This window comes from Bison bison, unplaced genomic scaffold, assembly GCF_000754665.1.
Source record: "Bison bison bison isolate TAMUID 2011002044 unplaced genomic scaffold, Bison_UMD1.0 scf7180017864307, whole genome shotgun sequence".
NCBI lineage: Eukaryota > Metazoa > Chordata > Mammalia > Artiodactyla > Bovidae > Bison > Bison bison.
Genome location: NW_011494879.1, coordinates 29788 through 38974, shown reverse-complemented (window position 1 = coordinate 38974; position 9187 = coordinate 29788). Strand labels below are relative to the sequence as shown.

At 44.6% G+C, this 9187-nt stretch overlaps 1 pseudogene; it reads left to right on the top strand.

Moving 5' to 3' along the window:
* Positions 1 to 1931: 1931 nt before the first annotated feature.
* On the top strand, positions 1932 to 8200 carry LOC104997384 (annotated as a pseudogene).
* Positions 8201 to 9187: the final 987 nt, after the last annotated feature.

Sequence of the window (9187 nt, the reverse complement as noted above, 5' to 3'; positions counted from 1 at the left end):
TAACATACTAGGCAGGTACTCTTAATTAAGTGGTAGTGGCATAAGAGGTGAAACCTATTTGTTGTTCTGGGGATGAGAGAATGAGATGTCATGAAGAGTAATTGAGGCTGGGGAGTTAGTTAGCCAGGAGCCAGGCTGGGAAATTGTTTTTGATGATGGAATTGGTGATTATAATCTCTTGGGGAAAGAGAAGTTTCTGTGCTTTGAATGTGAAATATCAGAAAAGTTTCAGTGCTCTGGGAACTGCCTCTGTGGGCCTGGTCTAGTCTATGACCTTGTTAACAAGGCCCAGGAGAAATTCTGTTTGAGAATTCCCTAGCTACCCTGCTTTGGTCCTAATTAGCCACTCTGGGAAGTGTGTGGTTTAATTAAGAAACATCTATAGTTAAAAGTTTGGCTTCTCCTAACTGAGCGGTGATTAGGAATTAAGCAGGGTTTCTCCATGGAAACGTAGTCTTTGGCCATCACCAACTCAAAGTACCGCAGGAACAGAGGTCCTTTCTCAGGCTCATCTATCTGCCTCACTTCCCAATAGATAGTTGGGCCTATCTGGGTCTGCTCTGGAATTACACTTGGAACTGAGGCACCAGGTTGGAGGATGGGTCTGGCATGGCTGTAGACATCCCTTGTAATTTCCTTTGTGTTGAAGGAGACCTACAATTATAAGACAGGATTGGTGAAAGCCCTGAGGCAGAAGTGTGTCTGGTGTGTGTGAGGAATAATAAAAGGGCAAATGGACTGGACTGAATGAGCAGAAAGAGGCAGGAGACGAGTCCAAACTGATCAGAGAACCAGTTCATGTAGGACCTTGTAACCATTGTGAAGATTCCGGCTCTAGTGCTACGTCAACTCCGTCAGTGTTTCGTTGTCAATGCATTTTCATTTTACTTAAGACACGTTTCTCACGTTTCTCTAGCCCAAGGCCTGAAATACAACTATCTTTTTTTTCTACAAGGTTTTATTTTTAAGATGAAGTCTTATTACACATAGAGTACAATTTATATACAATAAAATTTATCCATGTTAAGTATTTTGTTGATGAGTTTTGACAATTGTCCTGCATTTTGTAGCAATTACAATCAAGACAGAGAACATTTTCAGCACCCTGGACATTTCTCTTGCCCCTCTAATAATTTTTCTTCTCCCACTCCCAGCTCCAGGCAAACACTGATCTGATTTCCTGTCTCCCCCACCTCCAGAAAAAAGTCATACAAATAGGATCACACAGTATGTAGCTTTTTAGATTGTTTATTTAGCTTCTTTCACTTTGCATACTGCTGTTGAGTTTCATCCAAGTTGTTGTATCATCATAGTTCTTTCCTTTTTAGTTCAGTATCATTTCTTGTGTAGATATACCATTATTTGTTGATCCATCCATCAGTTTCTAGACTGTCTTAGATTTTGACTAGTATGAATAAAGATGCTACAAAACACTGGCATACATTTCTTTGCATAAGCACAATTTTCATTTCTTTTTAAAATTTTGATTGGGGGCTAATTACTTTACAATATTGTATTGGTTTTGCCATACATCAACATGAATCCGCCACAGGCGTACACGTGTTCCCACTCCCGAACCCCGCTCCCACCTCCTTCCCCAGAATATTGGAAATAAAAGCAAAAATAAACAAATGGGATCTAATTAAAATTAAAAGCTTCTGCACAACCAAAGAAACTATAAGCAAGGTGAAAAGACAGCCTTCAGAATGGGAGAAAATAACAGCAATTTCCATTTCTTTTGGAGTATCTAGGAGTGGGATTTCTGGGTTACATGGTAGGGGTATGTTAAACTCTTTTAAGAAACTGTCAAATTGTTTTAAGCAACTGTTCCATTTTGCAATGAATGAGATTTCCAGATGCTCAGGACTTGGTATTGTCATTCTTTAAAATTTCCTTTCCGGTCTGCGCCAAGCTAGCCCTCAGGCAGCACCATGAGCAATCTGAAGCCCACTGGTGAGCACAGCACTGGCGTAGCACGGGCTCTGGCGGCACCCTGGCGGAGGAGGAGGTCAGGACGCTGTGGGTCAGTGGGTTCCCTGTGGACATTAAATCCAGACAACTCTACCTGCTCTTCAGGCCTTTCAAGGGATATAAAGGGTCCCTGATCATGCTCACATCAAGACAGCCTGTTGGTTTTGTGGTCTTTGACTGTTGGGCAGGAGCAGCAGCCGCCAAGAATGCATTGAACGGTATTTGCTTTGATGCTGAAAACCCACAGTCTTTGAGGCTAGAGTTTGCCAAGGCCAACACCAAGATGGCCAGGAACAAGCTAAAGTGAAAGTCACTCAGTCGTGTCTGACTCTTTGCGACCCCATGGACTATACAGTCCGTGGAATTCTCCAGGCCAGAATACTGGAGTGGGTAGCCGTTCCCTTTTCCAGGGGATCTTCCCAACCTAGGGATCAGACCCAGGTCTCCCCATTGCAGGCGGATTCTTTACCAGTGGAACCACAAGGGAAGCCGACGAGCTAAAGGGAAGAACAAATGAATGACTACACGAAATCCTACCAATGCCGACCCCACCCTTGGAGCACACTTCATTGCAGGGGACACCTATAACCTGATGGGGGCCGCTTCAATCCCTGCATCCCCAGAGGCCTGGGCCCCCTACCCTCTGTACACTATGGAGCTGACCCCAGCCATCTCACATACCGCCGTTCACCTACCCAGCCGCCACCGCTGCTGCTGCCGCCCTGCATGTTCAGGTGTGCTGGTTCAGTTTAGCTCAGTTCAGTTGCTCAGTCGAGTCCGACTTTTTGCGACCCCATGGACTGCAGCACTCCAGGCTTCCCTGTCCATCCCAACTCCCGGAGCTGCCTCAAACTCACATCCTTGAGTTGGTGATGCCATCCAAACATCTCATCCTCTGTCGTCCCCTTCTCTTCTCGCCTTCAGTCTTTCCCAGCATCAGCGTCTTTTCCCAATGAGTCAGTTCTTCTCATCAGGTGGCCAAAGTATTGGAGCTTCAGCTTCAGGATCAGTCCTTCCAATGAATATTCAAGATTGATTTCCTTTAGGATGGACTGGTTGAATCTCCTTGCAACCCAAGAGACTCTCAAGAGTCTTCTCCAACACCACAGTTCAAAAGCACCAGGTGCGCTGGTACCCTTCCTCTGATACCACCCAGCCAGGATGGAAATATTGGCACTTCTGTTCGCTCTCCACCCTTGTCACCACAGCTCGAGGCCCCTGCCCCGCAGGGGAGGAAGCCACCCTGAGCGCCCCGTGCCCCCAGGTGGCCCTGCAGAGCTGCTTCTGTTGCTGCCCTCCAAAGACTGTGAACTTTAAGCCTGACTCAGTGGACTCTTTTTCTTCCTCTCTTCCTCCTCAGCCCTGTCCTGCCCCACAGCCTGTCTCCAAAGCCTCAGGGCTGGATTCAGGGCCCTTCTTGCTGGGAGGGCTCCTTGGGGACTGAGCAAGTCCCAACCTCCCAAATCTGCTTCCGTAACCCCCCCTCAAGACACTGAGGCATTTAATTTTGAATGTTTTCTGCCATGAATTAAGACAGTTAAAACTTGTGTGTACATGAGTGTACAGTTTGTTCTCACATTGCTTCACCATGGCAACAAGGCCTGGCCACTAAGGGCTCATCATCATTCTGGGTTCCTCTCCCTACCCCTCTGCCCTGCACCACCTGGCTTCATTGAGGACCAAGCCCTGTAGCCAGTTCTGCTTCGCGGCTGGCACTCCACCACCACCACCCCCCCACTCACTTCCAGGCTGAATAGGAAGGACCACCCAGCCAAGACAGAGCGTTTTCCTGGTCATTTCAAATCAGGGGCCTCTGCTTCTTCCTCCTCAGATGGGCCAACAACCATTAAGAAAATCCTTTCTCTGCTCATTTCACTTACCTCTCTCCAGTGTACCCTGGCGCACCCCACCCCTGCCATGGCTCCTCAGTCTTTCCAATCTTTGAAACCAACCAAAAAAGTGAAAGTATTTTTGTACCCTGTGTAACAAAATGTTTATGCAACGTGAAAGAGGAGAGTGGAAAGGCTGGCTTCAAGCTCAACATTCAAAAAACTAAGATCATGGCATCCTGTCCCGTTCTATCTCTTCATGGCAAATAGATGGGGAAACAATGGAAACGGTGACGGACTTTATTTTTTTTTGGCTCCAAAATCACTGCAGATATGAAATTGAAAGATGCTTGCTCCTTGCTATGACCAATCTAAGTTTGAAAGTGAAAGTTTAGTCACTCAGTCGTGTCTGACTCTTTACAACCCCATGGATTGTAGACTACCAGGCTCCTCCGTCCACAGGATTTTCCAGGCAAGAGTACTGGAGTGGGTTGCCCTTTCCTTCATGACCAACCTAGAACATGTATTAAAAAGCAGAGACATTACTTTGCTGATGAAAGTCCATTTAGTCAAAGCTATGGTTTTTCCAGTAGTCATGTATGGATGTGAGAGTTGGACCATAAGGAAGGCTGAGCACCAAAGAACTGATGCTTTTGAACTGTGGTGTTGGAGAAGACTCTTGAGAGTCCCTTGGACTTCAAGGAGATCCAACTAGTCAATCCTAAAGGAAATCAGTTCTGAATATTCATTGGGAGGACTGATGCCGAAGCTGAAGCTCCAATACTTGGCCATCTGATGCGAAGAACTGACTCATTGGGAAAAGACCCTGATGCTGGGAAGGGTTGAAGGCAGGAGGAGAAGGGGATGACAGAGGATGAGATGGTTGGATGACATCACCGACTCAATGGATGTGAGTTTGAGGCAGCTCCAGGAGTTGGTGATGGACAGGGAATTCTGGCAGTGCTGCAGTCCATGGGGTCACAAAGAGTCAGATATGACTGTGACTGAATTGAACTGAACTGAACTGAAAGCTTCGTGTGTGTGTGCAATTAATTATTGAAGAGCCCTTGTCAGATTTGTCAGATAAGTTTAACGTTTTCTTTTGAGGCATGAAGAAGAAAAGAGTTTCCTTTCTTCAGCAGTGAGCCTTAGCGTCAGCCCTTAGTTTAAGAAAAATGAAGGAAAAATTGTGCAATTTTTTGTTTTGTGAGCACATCAGTGCTTTGCTGTTGGCTGCAGCTGCGGCTGTCTTGCCATTTTCAGACTTAGAAGACGAGGTGGGTGTTGTAATTGCTGATCCTGTGAGAATGTGAAACTGGATAATATATGAAACACAAAATAAAAGAAATCATCCAAAGTAAAAAAGAAAAAACAATAGCACACTGTTGATTATTGCAGCTTAGTAAGTCTTGAAGCTAGGTAGCTCGAGTCCCCTCCTTCTTATTTTTTTTCAAATTTATTTTGATTCCTCTAGGTTCTTTGGCATTTCCATATAAATTTTAGAATAAATTTTTTAACTTCTGTAAAAAAACTGGTAGAACTAAAGTAACTTTTGGTTTTTAATATTTTTATCTTATTTTGGTATCCCTTATGGGAAAGTAAATTTTAAAAAACTATACTCCTGCTACCCAGAGATGACCATTGTTTTTCCAATTTGGTGGGTTTTCTTCTCTGACTTAAAAATTATTTATGTTTATAGTAGATCTTACTCCTGAAGAGTTTAAGGCAGCTTGGAGTAACATATACGCTACAAGATGGATAAACTGAAAATAAGGTTAGACAAGCACAAAAGAAGGAATAAACAAGGGTGGGGACATAAAATTGAGCCAGGAATGACTCTGAAAATGCAGATGGTGATGACCCTTGTTACGGGTGAGCCTTAGATTTGGCTCCAAGCTTTCTGATCAGTCACAGAATTCACAACCAAAGATAAAAATAAACAGTTGCTTAGATGAAATACTAACATCTGTGTTCTAAGAACAGACACAATGCATGAGCTTTCTTTTAATCAGCTTCAGTTAGAGGCTTTTGGAAATCACATTCGTGCATAAAAATTAATATTAGTAATGGTTTGGAGGCAAAAATCACACTGTCTAGATGGCACTAGTGGCAAAGACTCCACCTGCCAATACAGAAGACACGAGAATTGTGGGTTCAGTCTCTGGGCTGAGAACACCCCTTGGAGTAGGAAATCTATGTATTCTTGCCTGGAAAATCCCATGGATAGGGGAGCCTGCTGGACTACAGTCAATGGAGTTGCAAAGAGTTGGACATGACTGAGTGGCTGAGCACACAGATGTTTATGTCTCCAGTGATCTGTGTTGACAATACACTGGATATCAGATCCATGAGAAAGTATGGATGTTATACATGTCATTTGGGCAATCTTCTCCAGATAATTTTTCCTTTAGTTCAACTTTTGATAAACATCATGTGTCAGTGAGCTCTAAATATTATTTCCTGGTTGGTGCTTCAGTTATGACTGTTTTTTTTTTTTAATTATTAGTTGAATATAGATGAGTCTTATTTAGTGTTAGTGATCAAGTAACATATTGTAGTGTCGAGAGCAGAGCATTGGGCCAGACAGGTGTTTTAAATCCCAACCTCATAACTCTACTAACTGTGTAGACATAAGCGAGTTATGACATTTCATCAGATCTCGGGGGTCTAATACGTCTGAAAAGGTTACATGTTCTATGATTACAACTACATGACATTCAGGAAAAGGCAAAGCTGTAGAGATAGTTGAAAAGATCAATGGTTTCCAGATGGTTTTTTAAAAAATAATTTTATTCATTTATTTTTGGCTGTACTGGATTTCTGTTGCTTCAGGAGAACCTTCTCTAGTTGTGGTGAGCAGAGGCTACTCTTCATTGCAGTGAGTGGAGGCTACTCTCTTTGCCGTGGCTTCTCTTGTTGAGCACATGCTCTAGGCCTTCGGGCGTCAGCAGTTCTGCACAGGGGCTCAGTAGTTTCAGCTCGTGGGCTCTAGAACACAGGCTCGGTAGTTGTGCTCATGGGCTTAGTTTCTCCAAGTTATGTGGAATCTCCCTGGACCAGGGATTGAACTAGTGTTTCCTGCACTGGCAGGTGGATTCTTTACCACTGCACCACCAGGGAAATCCCGGAGGGCTTTTTGTCTTTCCTGGTGGGAGGAAATGAATAGGTGAAATAGCATTTTTAAGGCAGTGAAACTAGCCTATTATATACCTCATAGAGCTCAAATTCAGAGAAGGCAATGGCACCCCACTCCAGTACTCTTGCCTGGAAAATCCCATGGACGGAGGAGCCTGGTAGGCTGCAGTCCATGGGGTTGTGAAGAGTCGTACACAACTGAGCAACTTCACTTTGACTTTTCACTTTCATGCATTGGAGAAGGAAATGGCAACCCACTCCAGTGTTCTTGCCTGGAGAATCCCAGGGACGCGGGAGCCTGGTGGGCTGCCGTCTATGGGGTCGCACAGAGTCGGACACGACTGAAGCGACTTAGCAGCAGCAGCAGAGCTCAAATTGTCATCTCACTACACTGTATTCAATTTTAGTGTTGAAAAATGAGGGCAATTGTTCTCCAAGTGACTGAACCAAATTATACTCCTTTGTGCACTGTCATAGACTTTCAGTGTTCCCTACACTCACCAATGTTCAGAATTGCCAGGAATATTTTTTTCTTGTTCATCTGCTGTGTGTAAAATAATATCTCACCCTGGTTGTAGTTTTCCTAATCACTTCTGAAGGTGAGCACAAACCATCTTTTTATAAACAATCTTTCTAAATGATTATGTTTTCTTTCTTCTGACAGAGTGAGTATGGCATGTAATTTTATTACTCTGATGAGTCTAAATGCCCATCTTTCTTCAGAGCATAGTGGAGAGTGGTCTTCAGGTGTGTCACACGTAAAGCAAGTGGCCCCAGGGGAGGTTGGGCAGAGAAGTAAAAAGTGGATCTAAGAGAAGAACCATGATAGAGTCAGTGGGTTTGGGAAGGCAAATGGGAGGACAGTAGAGCTGTCCACTAGGCTGCTGACAGGCTACTTTTCTACTGCAGCAGCAATTGATGGCACAATAGTAAAGAACTGATAGTAAGGAATCTGCCTGCCAGTGCAGGAGATGCAAGATGAAGGTTCGATCCCTGGATGGGGAAGATCCCTTGCAGGAGGAAATGACTACTCACTCCAATATTCTTGCCTGGAAAATTCCATGGACAGAGGAGCCTGGCGGGCTACTGTCCATGGGGATGCAAAAGAGTCAGACACGTTTGAGCAACTGATTGCACACTTACGGGGGCAATTAAAGTGGAGTTCTAGCTCCTGAGTTCTGACACTTTCTGTGTCAGAAAGACACACTTCTGTGTCTTGCAGAGCCCCTTCTTTTGTCCAGGTAGCTGTAGAAGTCCTGGTGTAGAGTTGTACGTAAATGCAGTTCCAGTACATGGTGTAGTGCCAGTTGCCTCAGATCATCTGAGAAGCTTATGAAAGATCCCCGAGCCTCTCCTCTGTAGATTCTTTTTAAAAAATTTTGTTAACTAATTTTATTTAAAAATAAAAATGTTTATCTGACTGCACTGAGTCTTACTTGCAGCATGCAGGATCTTTAGTTGCAGCATATGGGATCTAGTTCCCCATCAGGAATGGAACCCCGGCCCCCTGTATTGGGAGTCCAGAATCTTAGCCACTGGACCACCAGGGAATTCCTTCCTCTGTAGATTCTGATTCACCTAGTCTAGAATGGGACATAGAAGGCTACATCTCCCCATTTCCCAGATTTTTCTGAGTATTTTCCCAGGACTCGCCTCAGATAATCAGGAGCTGATCCTTGTGTTTTTGCTGCCAGACTCTGATGTGGCCAGAAGCTTTTGCAGACATCCCAATCTGCCCAGAAGGAAGAAAACACTGCTATACCCTGCTCCATTTTGTCAGGTATGGGCATAGAGTCTTCCCCAGGTGGCCAGAGTACAGTAAGTTCAGTTCAGTTCAGTCGCTCAGTCATGTCTGACTCTTTGCTACCCCATGAACCGCAGCGTGCCAGGCCTCCCTGTCCATTGCCAACTCCCAGAGTCCACCCAAACCCATGTCCATTGAGTCGGTGATGCCATCCAACCATTTCATCCTCTGTTGTCCCCTTCTCCTCCTGCCCTCAATCTTTCCCAGCATCAGAGTCTTTTCAGAGCTGTGAGTCAGCTCTTCACATCAGATGGCCAAAGTATTGGAGTTTAAGCCTCAGCATCAGTCTTTCCAATGAACACCCAGGACTGATCTCCTTTAGGATGGACTGGTTGGATCTCTTTGCAGTCCAAGGGACTCTCAACAGTCTTCTCCAACACCACAGCTCAAAAGCATCAATTCTTCGGCACTCAGCTTTCTTTATAGTCCAACTCTCACATCCATACAC